Source organism: Clarias gariepinus, chromosome 15, assembly GCF_024256425.1.
Source record: "Clarias gariepinus isolate MV-2021 ecotype Netherlands chromosome 15, CGAR_prim_01v2, whole genome shotgun sequence".
Taxonomy (NCBI): Eukaryota; Metazoa; Chordata; class Actinopteri; order Siluriformes; family Clariidae; genus Clarias; species Clarias gariepinus.
The window spans coordinates 12,209,316-12,231,770 of record NC_071114.1 but is presented as its reverse complement, the minus strand read 5'-3'; the positions used below and the strand labels follow the sequence as shown (position 1 = coordinate 12,231,770).

Genomic DNA, 22,455 nt, shown 5'->3' with positions numbered 1-22,455 from the left:
TATGGATTTTTTTAATTGTCATTTAACAGAAAAAATAACATATGTTTCTAAAGAGAAAATGCCAATTGCCATGTGGACCCTTGATCATTTTGGAAGATTATTATTCTCTCACACAAGGTTGCCTATAACAAAGCATTTTATTTGAAAACAGCTATAAAACCTTATTTGAGGAGCTTTTTACATTTTGAGCACAGCAGGACACATATACACCTGACTTGACATGATCAATGCTCAGTTAAGCAAAAATACGTCCTTAATGGTTTGAATGTGTTTAAAAGGTTTTTGGAGAATGTTTAAGCCAAGAAGATGCCGCTTACACACTTTTTTAAGTTAAGTAAAACTCCTGCCACATGTTTGTTCCATCCATTAAATAAACCAGCTTATTAATTAGCACAAATCTTCAGACAGATAGGCTGGAACTAATTAATGAAATCACCTTCTGTGCACAGGGTAAACTATAATTCATGGAATATATAATACTTTTGGACATCACTGTAAGTGTAAGATAATGAAAAGTTCATGAGAAACCATGCCAATATACATTAAGAAGCCAAAGTCTTTGTTCCATGTACCTTGGCAGTTTTTATACATACAGTAAATAACCTATTAAATAATTTGCTGAACACTTAATTATAGGGCAAAAGTGGATCTAAGGTGGATTCTCACATGACATGATAGAGGATAGAAGATACATTGTGCAGGAACACCTGGTACAGTCTGTACAGTGGTGGGCAAAAGTATTTAAACATACTGTATTCCATATTCCATACCATCTCTTTGTGCATAAAGCAGGTGATTTCACTAATTAGTTCGAGCCTATCTGGCTGAAGAGTGTTGCTAATTAGAAAGCTGATTTAATTAATGGATGGAACAAGCATGTGGCAGGACTTTTATTTCTGAAGGATAAGGTGCATGTTATATACTCAACATGGTGATGCTGTTTCTTACTGCCAAGATGTCTACCCACCAGTATGTTTTTGCAAGGTAGAATAAAACCAGAGAACCTACTGAACATTCATGTGGACATACTGACAACATGCCAAACCAGTAATCTAAGTTCAGCATTGAAACTTGGACCCTGAGGCATCACCACTACTAATCGTGCTACCATGCGACCTACGGTATATTTAATATCACCAGAATATCTTATTTATACTTGCTATTTACTCCTGCAACACTGAAGCTGCTTTACCAGTCTGAGTCATACAGTAGGTATACAGTTACTATACTGGTATTTTCAGACCTTGGAATTATATGGTTCTGAATTTTTATTTTGGTATAATAAAATTGCACTGGAGCGAAATCCTATTATGTACTGTGGAGTCAAAAGCTTGTGAAAACCTGACCATCACACCCATACGTAGGCCCTTTTTAAACTTTCGCCATGAATTTGGAAGCACAAAATTGTCCAGAATGTCTTTCTATTCTGTAGCATGAATATTTCCACTCACTGGAACTAAGAAGCCCAAACTTATTCCACCATGACTACTACAGTTTGTCATGGTTTATGTGGAGGAATTTACATGTCTTGCTCAGAGCCCTGACCTCAACCCCACTGAACACCTTTGGGATGAAGTGAAACACTGACTGTGCCCTAGGCCATCTTGTCCAACATCAGTGCCTAACTTCTCTTGTGGCTGAATGAACACAAATCCCTCCAGCCATGCTCGGAAATGCTGGCAAGAACCTTCCCAGAATAGTGGAGGTTATTATAAAAGCAAAGAGGGACTAAATCTAGACTATGTTCATATGTTGTGATAATGCATACTGTAGGACTTGATTTGCTTATCATATAAAGCTTATCTGCCTTAAATTAGCAGAAAGGGTTTGCAACAACTTAACAACGAGCTAATAGATTATCTTATATTTGAGATGTAAATTCCTTTATTGCTTTGTATGATCAAACCAATATAGGTTTATTATTATTATATTATAATAATAAAAAAGTAAAACAAACAAACAAACAAAAAAGCATGTTAATAATATACCAGAAACTTATGTGCATATTGTTTAACTAGTGATTGTCATTGACCAAAAAGAGTTGATTACTTTTTAAACAACAGCTCTGCTAGAAAAAACATCTGGAAGATAACTGCAGGTTTATTACACCATCTGGTCAAAAGTATGTGGACACCTGGGCATCAAACCCCAAATGCTGGTACTATGTTGAAATTACACAATTGCATTTTCAATCATCAGGGCTACCTGTGCCTTATTTAGGCTAAATAACGTTAAGAAATCAGTATTTGGTAAATGAAGCATACGCACAGGCTTCAACTAAGGCGTTTCAGAACCATGGTGACGTTTAGCGAACTTTTCATTTATCGCAGAGCTAGCGTTAAGCATATTTTGCCTTCATCCATCTTGGCTAGTGTGTAGCACAAGAACCTCCCTTTAGGTTTGCGCGATGTTTCAGATGGTATGGCAAGTGTAAACACTTGAATCGGATATGGGTCAAATAAATCAGATAGAGGCAACAAAATTGGGCATCAAGACCTGAAGTGTAAACATAGCTAAAGTGAACTCCATGAAGCCCTGGTTTGCCAAGGTTGCAGTGGACGATGTCAAGTGTCCTACAAAAACTTCCTGATCTCAACTTCACTTAACATCTTTGGGATAAACTGGAGGGTTGACTGCACCCTGGTCCATGTCTCCTTGCCCACCATCAATGCCTGACTAATTGTAGTTTTGAGCCTGAATAAGTGTTCCTTAATGAAATTCCCCGTAGCCATGTACCGAAAATCTAAACCTGAACTAGGATGTTTAACCAGCACAAGGGTGTAATGGTAAAGTGTTACCAAAACCATATAGTGCATTTACACGCTTGCTTTAATATTGTAGCGTTTTTACGCCGAGAAGAATGCTGGAGAGACGAGTGAGCTTATTTGCTACCCAATGCAATGGCTGGGAGTACTTTATTTAGCACACAGCCGGTAATGGCATGAGCAGCACCTTCACTCAGGAGCCTACCTCTAATTCAGCGTCAGCCTGAACTAGAGCACATTTCACACGTCACACACCTCAACACACACACAACAGGGCCGAAGTCACTAACCCAAACACCTTTCCCCATCATGGTGAACACACCGACATTCCCGCAAAGCATGCTGGTCGTCAGCCGCCGCCCCGCCCACGCCACACTGCCCCCACCCGAGCTGTGACCGTCCCTGGTCACCATGAAGAACTTTGTTTCGGAAGCGTGGAGGCGGTCGGCGCTGGCGGTGGGAACGCCGGCGTCCTTTGGCAGGTGAGGGATGAACGCAAACGTAGTCCTGAGGCAGTCCGGCCTCCACAGAGTTCAATGTTTCCCCGGCGTGCGGCTGGCAAGGCGCAAGACGGTCCCGGTGGAGCAAAACTCGTGCCCGCCCCGCCAACCGCACCCGGTAGATGACATCGGAGAGCCGAGCTATTACCGTACAGGGGCCCACCCAGTGAGACACACGCCCGGCTGAGAGCCCCCTCCTTCTCCTTCCGAAGGAACACACCCACACCTGCTCGCCAGCAGCAAAATCTCGCCCCTGGCTGTGAGTGTCCACACCCATTCGCTCCATGGGCGCTGGGTGGGGCCCTTCTGCCTGGCGATGAGCGGTTCACAGTTCAGCTGTGAGACCGGCGGAGCGACTGCGGGTGACGCTGTAAGACGGCTGCATGCTGGCTCGGACGGCTGATCACCGCTGGAGAGCCTGGAGGACTGCACGGGGGAAATGTTCGGCGTCGAGGGTTCTACGTCGTCACGGCGCTCCACTCGCTCGCAGCACCGAGGGTTTCCCGCTCGGTCTGCTACCGGAAGTTCCGCCCCCCGGGTGTGTGCTGCTAACCTGTCCGACTGTGGCTTGGGTCCGAGCAACCTGGCTACCCCGAAGTTACCACGCAGAGTCCCGCCAGACAAGTTCAGCACCGCACCCCATCTCTCTAAAATGTCCAACCCTAAAACGCAGTCCTCCTCGACATTCCCCACTAAGAACTGGTGTGTAAAAGTTCGACCACCCACCTGGACTCGCGCTGTGCGACACGCCCGTACCTTGACGCAGCCCCCAGCAACGGTGCGGATGGTGAAGGCAGGATCAGGCCTCGGCGAACACGCTTGCTTTGCCCCAGTACTCCAGAGCGCAGCAGCGAAACAGTGGAGCCGGTGTCCACGAGCGCCCGCAGTAAGACGCCATCCAGCACACAGTCAATGTAGAGCCCAGCGCGGCTTACCACGCGTCCTCCCGGCGCTAGTCTAGCGGCTGCTGGTGTACGCTGTCCCGTGCCTCGGCCTCGCCGCGAAACGTCGAAGCGCTGCTCGTTGCCTAGCCGCGACGGGTAGCCCTGTCCCCGGCTAGGTTCACGAACCGAGCGCCACTGAGCTGCGGGCGGTCGCTCGGCTCTTCCGCCGTGATGTACCGCCGATATGGGCTCAGCGCAATCGGCCTCGCGCAGCGGCAGGACGCTTTGCCGGCTAACAGCGCACGGAGCTGTAGCTTGCTCCGGCGCTTGTGCCGCGCCAGCCTCCGCCCCGAGATCTAGCGCCGGGATTTTATTCTTCCCGCTCCGCGTTGGCTGACGTGGTGTGCTCGCGCTAGCTCCGTCAGGAAAGCGCTTCTTCCGTGCGAGTAGTCGCTCCGCTACTCGGCGGCCCGCTTGGATTTTCTGAAGGTCCTCCGTTGTGCGCTCAAACCCGTGACTCTCCATCCCACTTCTGACACCAATGTAGCGTTTTTACGCCGAGAAGAATGCTGGAGAGACGAGTTATATGTTATCTTTTTATAGTAACAGCTGATTGTATGGTGGATGCTCCAAACGAATGACACAAAAATGTGTTATTCCCAAAAAGCAAAACATATGGCATGTGTTTTATGGAAGGAGTCTCAAGTGTCAGTGCTTTGTAACTGATTTTGTCTTACTAACTCCAACACTTAATGTACAGGATTAAAATAACTATATATTATATTATAACTATAAATGAGTAGGAAATGGTTGGTATAAGGAAGAATAAACCAGAATAACTATGACAGCACAGCTAGCAGAGTTTTATTTCTTTCTAAATGAATGTGCAGGTTTTTTATTTTGTGTTTTGACTCTTTAGTTTTTGAGGAAGGATTTATTTTATTGCCATACAATTTTTGTATTACCTACCTGGGAAAGATGATGACTGTTGGAAACACCCCAATAAAATTAACTCACACTTGAATTCACACACCACTGTGGGGTAGACAGGCTTCATAGCAATGTTTCAAACTGCAGTTTAGCTCCATTCAGAGCAATGAACAGCTCCCCTGTGCTGCGTCTTTGCCACTGGTGAGTTTCTACCACTGCTGTCACAGCTGTTGACCCCATGGCAGGGTATAAACAAGATTTACTGAGAGGTCAATATGTGCTGGGAAGCCTCAGCCATTTTGCTGGCTTGATGTAATTGGAAAAGGCTGAGCATTAGTAGAATATCCAGGCAGTAGTCACTATTAAGGTCTTGTGACTCTTGTGACTCTTTTTTGGCCAATACTAAATAAGGATATCGATGAATTGTTTGTGTCAAAGTTTCCATCATCATCATAATCCGCTCAGAATAAAAATTAGAGGGAGGAAAAGTCTATAAAACTTCGATCCTGTGTGCTTTAGTTAGTTAGTTTTTGTTAATTTATGTTGTAATTTATGTTAGATCTCTCTGTCCTGTCTCTGCTAGCCAGTTAACTAGGCCTCTTGGTTAGCTAGTTTAGTGTCTCTGTTAATTTATGTTGTAAGTTTATGTTGCATGTAGCACCTTGGTCCTGGAGGAACGTTGTTTCGTTTCACTGTGTACTAACTGTATATGGTTGTAATGACAATAAAGCCTACTTGAACTTGAACTTGAACTTTGATATATTGGGCCTATTGCATTAATATGTGTGCATTGCTTCGATGTGAATATTGCTTCCCTTCGTATTGCTTTTACCCAACGGGTTTCAGGTTTAAGAGTGAGGTGCTGTGAGTTTTCCAAATATCCCCCATGCATTTGTCACCAATTTAGGATCAGAGTTTAGCCCCGGGGCAGTAGGGTGGGGACGGGGATCTGCTATATGCTGCTGGAGGAGGCTTTTAATTTCAGCTGCAGCTCTTTCCTCTCGCAGATTCATTACAGTTTGATGATATCAAATGATTGCCCCTCGTTGAGGAAACAATGGGCTGCTGCCTCTCCTGGCATCTTATCTGAATTTGACGTCTTACTCCTCAAGACATCAGTATGAGTCACTTTGCCAGAACAAGTCTGCCTCTAACCATATTCTTTATGGAAGGCAGCGAGGCATTGCTCCCTGAATGAAAAATGAACATGAAGGGAACTGGTTGGAAAGTTCACTGCAGTTGCATCCAAGCTGCATAAAGGTTTGAGTTGGTGGAAAAAGTACATGTTGATTGGATTTATCTTCACTTTTTTTTATACTTGACATCCTACAAGCAATCCAAAATCTCATGTATATAAACATTAATGATTTAGTGCTATTATGCATATTATTCCCTTGCTGCTGATGAAGATGAAGGTGACTATTATTATTATTAGTAGTAGTAGTAGGAGTAGTAGTAGTAATGTTATTAACAACAACAAAAGTAATAATAATAATTATAATAATAAGACAAATGAAAGAACATAACATAAGAATCCTAAAATAACATTGTATATGATCGGTTCAGTATATTGACCCCTAAGTGAGATGTATCACCCTGACATTAGCCATATCTCCTAGGAACAAAATGCAGAAAAAGAAAAATAGTTTTTTTTTTTTTACTTTTTGTTTACTTTTTGTAAACTTTTAAGTACCAAATTCTCTAAAATTTACTTTTGAGTGTATGGGCAGCAAGTGCATTAATGCCATCTATAAGACATAAGTGTGGAGGACGTTACAGCAGAATTTCAATGCATACTCTTACTGTAGTTTTTAAAATAACATCAAATTTAGCTGTATAAGACAAATCAGAAAATAAACGTTAGTGCTGTTGAATTCAAAATCACAATGCCAAAAAGCTGAATGGAATTGACAGCTTTAGTTGTTTTTTTTTCTTTTCTTTCCAAAAAAAGACAGCTGTTTTTTTTTATAGGAAATTTCGAGAAATAAAAATTCCTAAGAGCTCTGCCTTTTCAGTTCCAATTTTATCTCAGTAAAATAGCTATCCATAGCAGTGAAGTTGTCTTCTTAGCTAAAACACTTACTGTACAGACTTACAGAATTGTAGCTTGCTAGCTGACATGGGTCATTTTTTTCATCAACCTCCATAGACTCCCTACTACCTACATCATAATTATTTAGCTAACTATACATAACTAGGTCATATTATTACTGAGAAGTTGCTTTAAATGGGCATGTTTTGCTAGCTTAGTTTGCTAAACTGCTAAATATGTTTATGGCATCTGGCTAGGCAGCACCTCCGGTTTTAGTGTCCTGTATGTTTTAATTGTTTAACATTTAGAAGTATCAGTTGACTTTTATGAACTATATGACACTTTCTTTATAAATTCCCTTTTAAATAGATTTACTTAAAATATTATCCAGCTCAATAGCAACTCCTGACAAATCTTTCAGGGGGCAACTGTTGCATGAACACCAAGATGGCCCATTCATTGACAAGACATTGTCACTTTGCATTGAGTGATATACTATATAATACAACCAGAGTAACCCTAGTACAAGATTGAAAACTTAAATAAAAATCTCTCACAGTATTTGTACAGGTATACTATATAATCTAAACTGTTATTTTTTGGTTATTTTATGTAAGTAAAAATATCCTACTATTCAACAATAAAATATTGCAATTATTGAGACGTGATAAAAGTCGGAATCCTTTGACATTTCATTAAGCACAGAAGTTTACTCACTTCTGTTATATACACAACGGTTCCTGCTCACCTCCATCCTTGTGACAGCACACATCTAGCCTGTAGCGCTCAATCAACTGTGTGGCAATGTTGATCTGCCCAAAAGCTAAAAGTTAACGGCAACTGTCTATCTTAAAAGTTTCACATTTTTTTACCTTCACCAAAAGATGATGCTTGTCAGTGATACCTTTAGTTGTCTATGTGGTGTCCATCCCAATGCCTACATCAGGATAGAACACAACGCAGGGGTAACAAAATAAAGCATTAGCGATTATACTTCATAGCTTCACTGTAAACCCAAATGCTCAAAGTAATTAAACATATTGAGTACCGTTAACTTAAATAATTACAATTAGTTCAAATTAATAGACCTTTATGAGTATTTAGAACTTGTTGGTATTTATGTGTTTGTAGAAATGACACTTTTCAAGTAAGCTGAACAAGTTTGATATTTTTAGTATCCGTACTGTACAGTAAGTACTTAAGTGACAGTAACTGTCACCTTAAAGTTCCACCAACTTAAAATCTTTCAGACTAGTGATTTTGTGTCTGATGTCATCAGAGCAATAGGGCACTAGTGGCTCAGTGCTAGGTGTTTCGCCTGCCATACGAAAGGCCAGGGTTCGATTCCCAACAACTGGATGAAGTACCTGTCCCAAGTGCAGGTAAAATGGGAGGGATGTGTCAGGAAGGGCATCTGGTGTAAAAACCTGTGCCAAGCTTGTGTGCAGGACGGATTGTCTGCTGTGGCGACCCATTGCCAGGAGCAGCCGAAAGACCAACAATTTATGTGATTTGCAACTAAAAGAAATGAGTTAGGCTACTCAATAATGCAAGTAAAAAGGAATTAATATGAATGAGTACAACAAACTCAAAAACTTTTTGAGTTTTGTTAACTTATTTGGGTTTACAGTGCTGCTAGCCACATTTTCCGCTAATACCAGCTCTGTAAACATATTGATTATATGATTTCCCCCTTTGTAGATAGTTGTTTTATACTTAAATTTGGGTGGTTCCACTGTAATTCTTCAGTTGCCAATTTATCTTAATAACTATGATGACTGAAAGCTTTTTCTTGTAAAGAAATGATCAAGTTGCTCTAAGATAAGGTACTGTTATCATGTTGACTCTGCTCGATTCTTACTCCAGTGAATTATAGCACCATGTTAGTATGATGAAAACAAGCTAGTGCAAGCCCTCATGGAACCCTTGCAGAATGCATTGCATCTGATATGACATTCTGTCAGAACTGTCTGGGAGATTTTTAACCAGACTGAAATGGCCACAAAAGGTGCAGGTGCAGTACTCCATGGAACAAAACTTGACGCTGATTGGACCATATTCAGAGGCAGGTAGGAGTAACTGCATAAAGAAGTGACAGCTAATGTGATTTAAATGTTAATGTGATTTAAAACCACTTTTTAACTGTTTGGTGGTGCATCGCCCAAATGACCTAAAGAACAAGTCGCCCACAAGCCAGTCATTGCAAGTTAGACTATTAAATAGTATTGTTTATAAACAGGATGATTCAGATCATAAAGATAGACAATTAGAAAATTGTTTGTTTATTTATTTATTTGATGGGACTTTTGCTAGTCTGAATTTTAAACTAGTGATACAGTAGTTGATTATTGTTATTTAAGTTATTTCTTTTTCGGATTACAGCCAAGAAGAAGTTGCTAGGATGCTCAGGTCTCTTTTGCAACCAGGTTACACACACACACACACACACACACACACACACATTCTCTTTTTTCTTACAAACACTATAGGGGGCTATAGCAGACAGTTATATAGAGCAAAGAGATGCACATAAAAATGCAGTCCCTGAGTCACCATAGAAACCAAGCATAAAAATCATACTTTGGGTTTTGATGGAATTTACATTTAAACAATGGCGTTTACATTTAGACACAGGCATATTAATACATATTGTTTTATAATGCCACTTGTCCAATTAAAATACAACTAAGACAAATAATAAATATATTTCATTTAACTTTCCTGGAATAGTCCATGAAATAAAACTCTTATCCGTACATTTTGTAAAAACTATACAATTGTTAGTTAAAGTAAAGTCCTGTGTCTCATGGTGTGACAGATACTGAATACTCTGTGATATTTTTTTTCTACTGAATGTATGTATAGTGATTTTGCATATAACGAAGAGTGTTTACAGTGTTTAATTTCATCACTTTGAAAATGCATGCTCAGTCAAGGACTAAGGAATACAAGCAAACAAAAAAAGCGCAACAACAGGCCTGTCTGTTTAATGTTAATGTTAATATTACATGTTACATAGAATAGAGTACATAGTATAATGTATTAATAGATCATTATAGATATAAGATGACTTTATTTAGCTTTAGAGTAGTTTTTTATCAGTAGCATAAAGCTAACATGACTTGTACCTAATAAATCAGCACCAACATACCTTTTCATTTGTCAAACCTTTCAGTCTTAACCAAAAGCTATTTAGGAATCTAGACATCTGTTTCTGACTTTTAATGAATTTGCCATGTGAACAGGTCTCATGTTTATGGAAGTGTAATTAGTTGTGATAAAGCGCTGATTTCAAAACGATAACGCTCCTCTTCTGGCTCACCTGAGCTTTCCAGAGCCCTCCTAACAAATGAGGCCAGCTAAGAGTAGCTCTGTGTGCTGGAGGCGAGTGTAATCACAAATGGAGGCATTTTCATTTTGATTAATGCAGTTATGGATTATAAGCTGACCCATTTACTAATCACCCTGGCTGTGCGTTTGCAGTGTCTTTGCCCCAGGGTTGCTTTCTACGGCAGCTATTATCTAGCATCATGTTTCTCCGTGATGGGCTCAAACTTGATGTTTTATATATACAGTATATATACACTATATATTCACACAGTGACCTATCATTCTATCAGGAAGGAAATAGCTTACTTTAAGCATGAACTAGTAAAAAAAACAGGTGCAGATAAGAGCAGATCATTATTAATATTCTGGTGATGCTGAATGCTGAAAGGTTGGAACCGATGAGATGGGAAATGAGGTTGCTGCTAAGGTTATTACATAAATAACAAGTTTTTAAATTGTATCTTTAGGCACTTTGCAGCCTGTCACAGTAAAACATTTGTTCCCATTTTTAAATAGAATCTATCTAATTAAATTAAATCAATTGTAAATTAATATAAAGAAATTAGGGGTGGCTCGAGACATTTGGAGATTAACTAAGGGGATTGCTGAAATCTGGAATTACTGGAAATAGGTTAATAAGTGTGTATTGCATTATAAAATCTGGAAGGATAGTGCTGAACTTCGTGAAAGACATGTGATGATCAGAGATCACCTTAAAAAGGTGAAAAAATCAACAGTACAAACTTGATGTGTTAAACAGTGAAAGTATATATATATATATGCTGGTGAAAACTTCACAGAATAATTCTTCTGTCACCAATTCAAGATAAATGTTGCGAAGTTGCATAAAGTTGTCGAAACAATGCCATGGTTAATGCACACCGTAATTAATGTTAAAAGCATTCCAGGAAAATATTAGAGTGTGCATCTTTTTTTTGTTGGCTGGCCAGTGTATTTAACAATGAGGCTCATTTATCAACCTTTTAGTAAAGTTGTGAGTAAGCCAACTGAGATAAAATATTCCACTGGGTTTAAAAACCTTTGGTAAGGTTTTTTTTTTAATACTCATGCACATCATTTTTTTCGAAAGTAACATGCACAGTTCATTATCATGTATTGACCTCCATAAACCTGTATAAAAGTTCCTGTGCACAAACATTTTGAGCAGGAAATTAATGACGGGGGTAAAAAGTGTAATTGTTTTGACTCAATACAATGCTGTTACTTTTAAAAAATAGACAGAGAAATAGACAGAGAACGAATTAGTGTTAATATAAATCAATAAATGACTAAATAAATCAATAAAAATTAAGGTGGATTAACATTAAGGTGCATTACCGAGGTAAAACTTTGTAAAAATGTAAAGAATATACTGTTCCTATGTACTGTACAGTACATGTACAGTATATGATGATTGTACATCCAGGTGGGAATTTAAGTGACTACAAAAATGCACCAGAAAATTTTATTATTAATAAAAAGAGAGAATAAACAAACATTATCATATCAGTGCAATCAGATGGAAAACAGAATGTATAACAATATTTATAGTAATGTTAGAAAAGGAGATCCCTCCCCTGACACAGATCATAGTTACTGCATAGTCTATTTGCAGTCTGCAGGAAAGACTTCCTGTAGCATTCTTTATCACAACAGAGCTAAAGGATTCTCTTTGCTGAAAGTGCTTCACTATTTATCCAGGAGGTTGTGGAGGGGATGTGAGGTGTTCTCCATGATGGTTAACAGTTTGTGTTGCAAGCTACTCTCCACCACCAAATCCAAGCACTTCAGTGGAGTCCCAATTATTGTGCTAGCCTTCTTGGCGAGCTTTGTTATTTTTCTGATGCCACAGCTTCTGATGCTGATGCTATAGTAGATAGGAGCATAGAATATTGCACTTGCAACAACATGATAAAACACTGATAAAAGATCTGCAACATTTTTCTATAGACATTAAAGGACCTCAGTTTCCTTTAGAAGTACTGTAGAACCTGTAGACAGACTCTGTGTGTGCTTTTTCAGTCCAATCTGTTGTCAATGTGAATTTCACCACCTACACATCTTCACTCAGCATGTAGACAGTGTTTGGTGTAGTCCTGATCCTCCTGAGGTCCAGAACCATCTCCTTGGTCATGGCCATATTCAGGCCAAAATGGTTTCACTTGCAGCAAACCACAAAACTGTCCACTAGGCTTCTGTACTCTGCTTCCTGACCACCATTATCTGAAATTATCAGAAAATTTAAACCCCTTTATATTTTTTGAATCAACAGGATTTTCAAGAATACCAAGTTTTTTTTTGTGTAAACATTCCAACAAATGACTTATATCAAGCTTCATAACTGATGCCCAGTGTTTGTATTGGTTTTGATACTCTTATATTGGCCACTGTAAGATCATACTATTCTTAGATTATAGGTGTTATTTAAAGGTGAAAAGGAATGCCTAGTTATGTTATATTGTGATAATTTCTGAATTTATTATTAGGAAATCCCTTCCTGTCGTCACTTCTTTAAGCTACAAATGTCCTTATTTCTAAATAACGTATAATTATTTTTATAAGCTAGTCTGTAACAGTGACAGAGGGGGAAAACAGAAAGCCAGTGAGTTTTTTGGAGAAATTATTTGGTTATATATTTGATTTCTAGTGAAAAATGATTGGTGTTGCTACAAGATATTCATTCTCATTTCTCCAGTGATGGTATGAAATTTTTTTACACAATAAACCATGTTAGGAAGTTAACCAACACTAAAAAATGGCATTATATGACACAGGATACTGGGCACCCAAACCTTATTTTTATCTATGGGGACTGTCTGGTCTGATCACAAAGAAATGCCACGAACACCCAATGTACCACAGCAGATAAAGAGCCAAGGGCCACTGACCTGCCTCCAAACCTCCCAGATTCCAATCCAATCGAGAATCCATGGGATGCGAGCGACGAACAAGCCCGAGCCACTGGGACCCCAACTTGCAACACCCCCGCCCTGCCATGGGCTTTTGATTGCTATCCTACTTTAAGTAGCAAAAAATATGTTAAAGGATGTTTTTTTTTTTTTTTTGTCTCTGTGGTTTGCAGCAGATGAAGATGATTTGAATGCAAAGTGTGAGGTTTAATATTTGTAGATGATAGTATAGTATTTAAAGAAGAATACACGAGCAGTGATTGAGGAGGTAGAGTAAAAAGTGAGGGGAATGGAGAAGAAAGAGAAAGACGATTAAGAAGGGAGCTGTGACCCCTGGGAAGCCAGCACGAGGATCCTAAGAGCCTGCTGGAGGGCGAAGCGCTTATTACACCAGCGCCTTTGGCGTGCCGCTTTCAGCTTGAGGCCATGGCGGCATGTGTTGTAGCCTTTCATCCAAAGCCTCTGTGCGGATCCCCAAACATCTGGCTGTGTGTTTGCCCTACATTGCGCCTGGAAAAATGAACAATTTGCGTAATGGCACAACGCCTATGAGTGACAGCAGAGGCAACATATGGGAGACTGGCTGGCAAGGCAACAGGTTCTCAGATGCTTCCCTTCAGTGCTTGCAATTACACACAATTGCCCTTTTGGGCTCTCAGCTGGTGTTTCAAAGCAATGATCATGGTCAATAAAGTGTGTAGAGAGGTGTGGATTGAAGGCATACATCTCTCAAAGAAGAGTGAATAAGTGATGTAATTGACATTGTTTGTAGCTCTTAACAGATATTACAGGCCTCAGCGTTTGGCTGAATGTTTGGCTTTCATCTGCAGATCAATTGACAAAATACAGCTTTAAAATTCAGTAGGAGGAATGAATCAAAGGCAAGGTCAGTGCTGCGTTTCACTCTTAATGACTAAAGTGCATTAGTGTGAAAGGTGCATTAAAAACTTTCGACAGCTCATCCTGCAACATCCACAAAGAGACAAAATAGAGCATGTACTGTAACAGTAAGTGTCAGTTAAACTGCCTAACATGTAGGGAATCAAATACGTATAGTAACACATAATACTTCCTAAAAATGATATAACGACGGTATAAAGTAATAGAGAGATTGACAGGCTGTAACATGATGGTGTGATAGACTAGTGTCGAATCTAGGGTGTATCTCATTCTCAATTTTTATTCTAGGAGGATCACTGAAAGTTAGAAAAAAAATAATAAAAGTGGTTATTAAAAGTTGTGAGTGTGTAATAGGAGACTTTAGTGTTACCTTGTTGTAACAGCAAAGTTCCCCACCATGGCAAAGTCTTAATAACTTTACTTACTCATTTTCCATGGAACCTGGAGGCAATGCCAGGGAACTTAAGGCACGAGCAAGGGATTACAGTACGCCCCACTCACCAACTCCCTCACCCATTTAAACACTATTTGCAAGTCTGCACTACATGTTATGGGATCGTTGGGCAGAGACTAGAGTACTCAGAGGAAATCCACCAAACTACTTTTTTTCTTTAAAAGAAAATTCACAAATCTTTTTGTAGCATCATTAGGGCATACTCAATTGTGCTATTGTTAATAGACATTGTGCATGTTATTGTGAAATCGAACCAAATGTAATTATAAGAAATATAATTTATTTTTAAAAAAGTACATGATTTCTGTGTGTTTTGACCAATATCTCATGATGGTATGTTCTCCCTTTATCTTTTTTTTCTATACTCGATATTTGAAGCCTTGAGCAAAGCCACACAACATACAGAATTATTCATGGAACTGTGATTTCTGAACAGCATAGCCTAAAAAAAATCACTCAGATGATACTGTCAAAAGAACCAGACAGCCACACACTTAATGTTGTTGGTCTTTCGGCTGGTCCCGGCAAGGGGTCCCCACAGCGGAATATCCAGCCTGCACAACAACTTGCCACAGGTTTTATGCTGGATGCCCTTCCTGACACAACCCTCCTATTTTATCCAGGCTTGGGACCGGGTTTTGGGCACTGGCTGGGATTTAAACCCGGGCCTTCCGCATGGCGAAACACCTATCACTGAGCCATAACAATTCAGGGTAGAAAATATAGTATATACAATGAGACCCTGAACATTTTTATTTGTGCATATAAGCATACCTTCATATGCAGAGCATGATTCTCCATCACAGTTACGATTAATATTTTGAGCTAATGGTCAGGTCTGGTGCACCAGCAGGAAATTCATTAACTGTTCTATGTTGGGTGATGGGGAATCACAAAGGTAATTAATGATTGGGTTTCACTAGGTATTGTATATGTAATGGTATGACATCACAGCTTGTTGCCCCAGGAAGCGGTTTAACTCCATTTTGTTTACACTGGTATCAACCACTGGTTTCTCACTCTAGCCAGATGTTCTGTTTGTCCTAAATAGAAGCTTTTATCCTGTATAAAAATCAGACCCTCTAAACCAGTTAAAGTTTTCAATAATGTAGATCAAGGACATCAAATATGCTCCCAGTTTTAGAATTCTGTAACACAGTGGGTAGTTTTGCCACCTCAGTGCTTTAAGATCCCTTGTTCAATACTGACCTTGACTTACCGTCTGTCTGGAGTATGTCCACATGGGTTTCTCCTGTGTTCTCCGGGTTCCACTCCATTCAAATGCTGGTGGGTGGATTTGCTTCATTTAATAATCCATATCAGCAAGAAGCATGTGGGAAATCACCTGAAATTTCAGAGAATAACTCTTAAGAAAACTAGGAATGCCATGGAGAGGAGTTAAACAGTATTGTCAAAAATTTATCAAAAAAAAAAAAAAAAACACCAAAAAGTTGGGATGATTTCCAGGAAAGGGGCAAATCCTGAAGAAATGCAAAAAAAAAAAAAAAAAGTATGACTATACTATATTTCTGTATTAGTACTCTTGTGGAATACTTTTGTATAATCTTTAATGATACCTACTGTACTGTAGATTTGTACTTAGTCCTTTTAGAGAGTTTGTGGTTGTGTCATCAGCATGACTGTATGTTTGATGTGCATAAATGATTCTGACATTTTCTTAGTATAGGTAAATATGTTCCTTGTCAGTGGAAACTATAAAGCAGGAAATTATAGCAATTTCTAAGCACACTTTGCTAAGCCTTATAGAAAGCACTGCCTTAAGATTGTTTAAGATAACTGCGAAGCTAACTTGAGCCTTTATTTTATTTTTATTACACCTAGTTGTTAAAGGTTTAAGATTTGCTCCATTTAACATTTAAATGATAGTCCATTTGTTAGTGTTAAAACTAACATATTGACAGTTTATACACACACAATGACTCCTCTATTGACTTTACCAGTGTGATCTATTCTGAAGTGATTACAGTTATGTAAATAAATTCAAAGTGGGAACACCCATAACAGTCATCTGTCACAGTGAATTGATTTAAAAATGTTTATCCTAGGCGGCACAGGGGTGTAGTGGTTAGCACTGTCGCCTTGCACCTCCAGGGTCTGGGTTTGATTCTCTGTGTGCATGGAGTTTGCATGTTCTCCCTGTGCTTGGTTGGTTTCCTCCGGGTACTCTGGTTTCCTCCCACAGTTCAAAGATATTCAGGTTAGGCTTATTCCTGTTCCCGTTTTGTCCGTGGTCGCAGGGTGTACCCTGCCTCGTGCCCTAAGTCTCCTGGGATAGGCTCCAGGCCCCTGCAACCTTAAATACAGTATACAGTATAGCGCTATAAAAGATGAGATTAGATATTTATCCTAAGTCACAGGGCCGATCCAAACACTTATCTTCAAGATAATAACTGATTGTCATTAACAACAATTATTGTATAAACACCTGGCAACCAAAAACCTGGTGCCAAATAAGATCTCTGTTTTATATCTATGGATTAGTTACTTGCGGCTTTGCCCGCATGCAGATCCTGACCCCAGTTGGTGTCGATGCTGCCTACTGTTGTGCTCGTTTGTGACATATCTTATGGCTTATCGATGGCAGGTGTCATTACCACCTCACAGCTTTAGGTTGTGATCCGGGTTGCTATCAGTGTGGAGTCTCGCAAGCCGTTTGCACCTTCGTGTGGAGTTCCTCAGGGTTCCTGCCACCTCAAACATGCCAATTGGCTGTCTTTGCGAAAATGCTCATGATGTGAATGTGTGTGAATGCGTATGAGTGATGCCTGATGATAAACCATCCAGGGTGTGTCCTGTTTTCTGCCTCATCCTCTGTGGTCTGGGGATAGGCACCAGAGCCACCTCAGGCCGGACAAGAATATAAAGTGTGTTACTGAAGATGAACGAATAAATGAATGAACGAATGAACGAATGAAAAACCCATAAAGCCACTAAATATAGCTGGATCAGATTGCCTTAGGCTGCAGAGGAGCTAAATTTTGCAGGAAGGTAGCTATCCAAGAGAAGATCCGTCATGTAAATTGCAACTCGAGCTCGGTGTCTCTTTAAAAGCGTCTCTGCTGTAGTTCCTCTCAGCACCACTAGGCGAATCTTTGCTCCATTTTCTCTCTAAAAGCTCTCACGAGCTGCTTCATCCTTTGCCTTGCTGGGGACAAATCGGCGTGTTATCAAAGCTGTGCACTCTGAAAACGCAAGGAGAGGATTATAAAAAGGGGGGGAAACCTCAGAATATAAACCGGTTCGGTTTGTTAGCTTAGTTTAGCATCACTGCAGGGAGAAATTCAGACTAGGGACGTAAAAAGAGAAAGAGGGAGAGAGAGAGAGTGAGAGAGAGAGAAGGAGAGAGAGAGGCGCTTCTGCATCCCGCTGGTGTAGAAATGAGGAGATTCGCTGTGGATTAAAACGCACACGGGAAAATAATTTTTTACTCTGTGAAATAAATTGGACGGAATAATGCTGCCCGTCTGAGTGAAGTCTGTTTTGTAGCTTTTTTCCCTCCTCCTTTTTATCTTGGCTGGATTTTGCTCCATTCGGATTCTTTTCTTTTTTTTTTAATATAACAGAAGAAGAAACTGGAAAAGGCGAAGAGGAAAACTGTCAGAGGTGATTATGTGATAAAACGAACAAACATTTATTTGTATTTAATACACCATGTGGTCTTTGACTTGGGAAAGAGGCTGTCGTGTCTTAACGTTACTCCTAATCTCAGGGTACAATTGAAGGGAAAGTAAGCAGAGCCGAGCACTAACATTGGTAACTTAAATGTTATATAAATGTTATATATATATATATATATATATATATATATATATATATATATATAAAGCGGCATTGGTGAAAAATTTAACGCACACTTGAGATTTAATATTTTGTTTTATTCTCTTAGAGCATTTTTTTTCCTTTACGAAGCCCCCAAACTGTAAACTCGCATCGAGTCTGTTTTATTGTGGTAAAGGTGGTCAGTTTGCTACTTCGCTTGTGATGTGCGTTAATTTGTTTCCTTTCAGACGATGGATAAAAACACCTGCAGTCACTCACATGCTCTCTCTCTCTCTCTCACACACACCGACAGACAAACAGCTAAGTGTATTTAAAACGTAGGCAAATTGTATTAGGATAGTCCGTCCTCGTTTGATTAAAGTGAATCCCGTTTTAGCAGCCTTAATTGGAATTAATGTGACAAATTACTTGAGCTAATGTTCTCTAACTGATAATGAAGCCTCGCGACTCGCGCGCGCCTCAGATTGCGCTGCGCTTTTCTCTCTCTCTCTCGCGCTCTCTCTCTCTCTCTCGTTTAATAAATGGGGCGCGAGCATAACGAAAATCAGTAAATGTTTAGGGAAATTGGTGAGCAGAATGCAGAAAGAGTAAATATTTAAAAGTAATCTTCATTACCACCCATGCAGGCACAAAGTTGACTAATACTGGCTTGTTATAGTCTACAGACTTGTAGCTTCATGGTAGTGACTGTATTGTGTGTCACACAAACCATTTTGGAATGATGCTAATGAATTCTAGTTTTGAATATTATTAAATTATTATATTATTATTTTAAATATTGTGTTGTTTTAATGTAGTTCAGTGTTTAACTCGGGCATCCAACTCCTACAGTAAAAATGGCCCAGGAACAGTAAGTTTGACAGAATGGTTCACTATCTTACTCAGGCCTCATGGTGGTGTTTCGTCCAGAGATTGTTTTTCTACAGTATTTGTTAAATGTTGTGTAAAACAGTGCACGAGCACTGTTATGCAGACATGCAAAATAATAACAGAGCTTAATGGTCCAATTCGCATTAATATTAGCAATTTACTGGAAATCTTTTATTGTTTATCCCTGTTTCATAAACTTGAGCGGTTCTCAAAGTCGTGTCCATGACGCATAGCCAAGGAGTCAGTGGTCGGTGTAACTTACCACCATTATTAGAGTTGTTTTATTGATTGAGTTTTTATAGTTATAAGCCTATTCGGCTGGTCAGTTAAATTGACATCAGTTGTTCAAAAGCAATTACTAACATTAAATTGTAACTAATAACTTTTTTTTTTTGTAAAAAAAAAAAAAAAGCTATATGTTTTCTTACTGTACACATTTGAATATCTGGCCTTATATTGACATATGGGGTAGATTGGGAGTGTTTCAGTGGAATTTATTTTACAGGTAGCAGGGGTAATATAAGAACTCCTGATCACGAAGATTTGCCACGAGATAAATAGAATGTGACCACTACAGGGCACTATAAACTATAAATGTCTAAATAACTAGATAATGTGAGATAGCATCCCTGTAAATGTCTCCAGCCTCAATCAGATGACTCAAATGAAATTAGACATGCCTTTCTAGAACACAAGCCTGAACAGATCCAAAAATACCAGCTGGACTGATCAACACACATGCCTGTCAACAGCCAATCAAATTTCACCAGCCAGGAATGACCCTGGTGAAGGGTCTAGCATGATGATATTTGCAGTGTAGATACTGAGGGAATTATTACGTACCTGTCCAACATAGGTGGAATGTTTACTCATTGACATTTCTCAACATATCATGAGTCAACATCTGGGCTAGGTGTCAGATCAGTCATTAAACATGGTTATCAAAAAAAAAAGGCAAACATTAAGATTTTGTTAATTGCATGTATCTGCATGGAGCTGTTTATTGGCTATGCTATGTTTAATTTAATTTACTCATTATACATGAACACACTTTTCTTTTGAGGTAGGCTTTATATTTTGAGGTACGTTTATAATTTAATTTAACATTTTTTATTACAAATGTTGAATTGAATATTGAACATTAAGTCTTTTTCACAGTAGTGTTCTCAGGGGACAAAGTCACAATTTACTGTGTTTTAAGACGAAGAGCCTACAATATTTAAAGGTTTATATGGTCCAGCTACTGAGTCTGTACAGGGGAGGGAGCTAGTTCATAAGTAATGGGCTTGACTGCATTGGTTTACCCTGGTCATACACCTACATTTTCCTCCTCCAATTCTCCTGTTTGACATCATGCAATAGGTTTTTCTGAGCCAGTGTTTTTTAATCTAATGCCCGAAGCTCATGGAAAAAACAGGGATAAACCATTTCAAATATATTTGTCATTCTTTTCTAAATACCAAATGCTAGGTCATGCGCTTAATCTGTGTCCACCATATTCTTGTGTCTCCATCATGTATTCCCGGGTCTGCTGCTTTTTCTGTGTAAAAAAAAAAAATCCTCTTTTATTATTCATCTTCAAATCTCACCTGAGGGACATGTCTGTTGAGCGATGATTAATTCCACTCTCTCAGCACTCAAACAGGATAAAGTATGAGTCCTGTGTGCCATGTCATAAAATGTAAAGCAAACATGATTAGAAATTGAAGGAATGGGTCTCCTGAGTGGTAAAACAGAAAAGCGATCCTTTATTCCAGAAATTGCGCGTTAAAATCTTGATCATGCCAAGACCAGCAGTGGCCAGGGGTCCGAAAGAGCATTAAACTTGCTATCAGGCGGGGGGGTGGGGGGCTGGGGTAGCATATTCAGTTTAATTATAGATATGCCAGTCAAGTATGGACATTAGTGAGGCATCAGGTGGAAGTGGGAGGATAACACTTTTCTGAGTGTGTCTCCATTGACTGATTGGGAGAGCTGTTTGAGCTGTTTTGATGTCCTGTCATCCTGTCTGTCTAGAGCCTTTATTGACTAGAGATGTGTGATTTAATAGATTTTGCAATTTAATCAATCGCTTCATTTAATTGAACGATGGGACAGTTTGTGACTTAGAATCAATTTAAATGATTTTAGTGAAATGGTCTAAAATTGACAAAACCCTTAAATTTTGGTTGCCTTTTTCACAAAGATGTGAGATATTTTTTTGCATTTACCAGCGGCTTGCGCAATACTGCTACATACTCGACTGGAGTTAGCCAGGAAAAAAGGTAATCATTGGATAAGAACATCATATTTAAAATCACTGTCTGGATGCTTTTTTTAAAGAAAGAACGCAAGTTGTACAACATTTCAAGTAATTATTAAATTGATTTGGTTGTTTTTAATACTTTGAAACCAGTAAGAAATATAGCTGCCTGAGACAAATCAGCCTGTAAACTTAAGTGCTATTGAATTGAACTGAATTGAAAATCACAATGAAAAAAAATTTGACGGTCTACTCATGACTCAACTTTATTATAAACACATTCCTTAGCATGTCTTTTGATATTTTTAACTGCAAGGCGACAGGAGACCTGTATGACAGTTTTCAACAGTTTCAACCTTCTTTCTTTTATCAGTCTTTTCAAAATCCATGCACATTCATCAGTCAGACTGTCAGACATACACTCGCTGGTCATTTTCTAAGAAATGCTAGTACACTATTGCCTTGAATTCTTCTTCTTGGCTAAAGAAGGACTTTGACGTAACATCTGTTATAACATCTGACATTTTCTGTGTTCTGAGATGCCTTTCTGCTCACCATGGTCTTAAAAAGGGGCTACTTGAGATTCTTGGTCTTCCTGCTAGCTTAAACCAGTCTGGCCATTCACCTTTGACTGTCCTCATGAGCAAGCAGTTTTTGCACTCAGAAATGACACTGTTTAGATGCTTTTCACTTTTCACACTACAACATTTGTACTGGTGTGCATGAAAATCCCAGCAGTTCAGCAATTCCTAAAATACCCTAACTAGCCCCTCTGGCATCTATAACCATGCTATGATCAATGTCGCAGAGGTCACAATTTCCCCCCCATTTCATTGTT

General features: G+C 39.3%; 1 protein-coding gene across 4 annotated transcripts in view; it reads left to right on the top strand.

Annotated features, from left to right (window-relative positions):
• Positions 1 to 22,455, top strand: part of nlgn1 (neuroligin 1) — a 281,977-nt gene that overhangs the window by 46,187 nt on the left and 213,335 nt on the right. For 3 of the 4 annotated variants that reach the window (XM_053513372.1, XM_053513371.1, XM_053513369.1), the window contains exon 1: positions 17,877 to 18,328. The exons of the other annotated variant lie outside the window; for it this stretch is intronic. The gene's annotated coding sequence lies outside the window, so the exon portion shown is untranslated. Of the gene's footprint in view, positions 1 to 17,876; positions 18,329 to 22,455 lie in introns of those variants that run through there. 4 annotated transcript variants of the gene reach the window in all.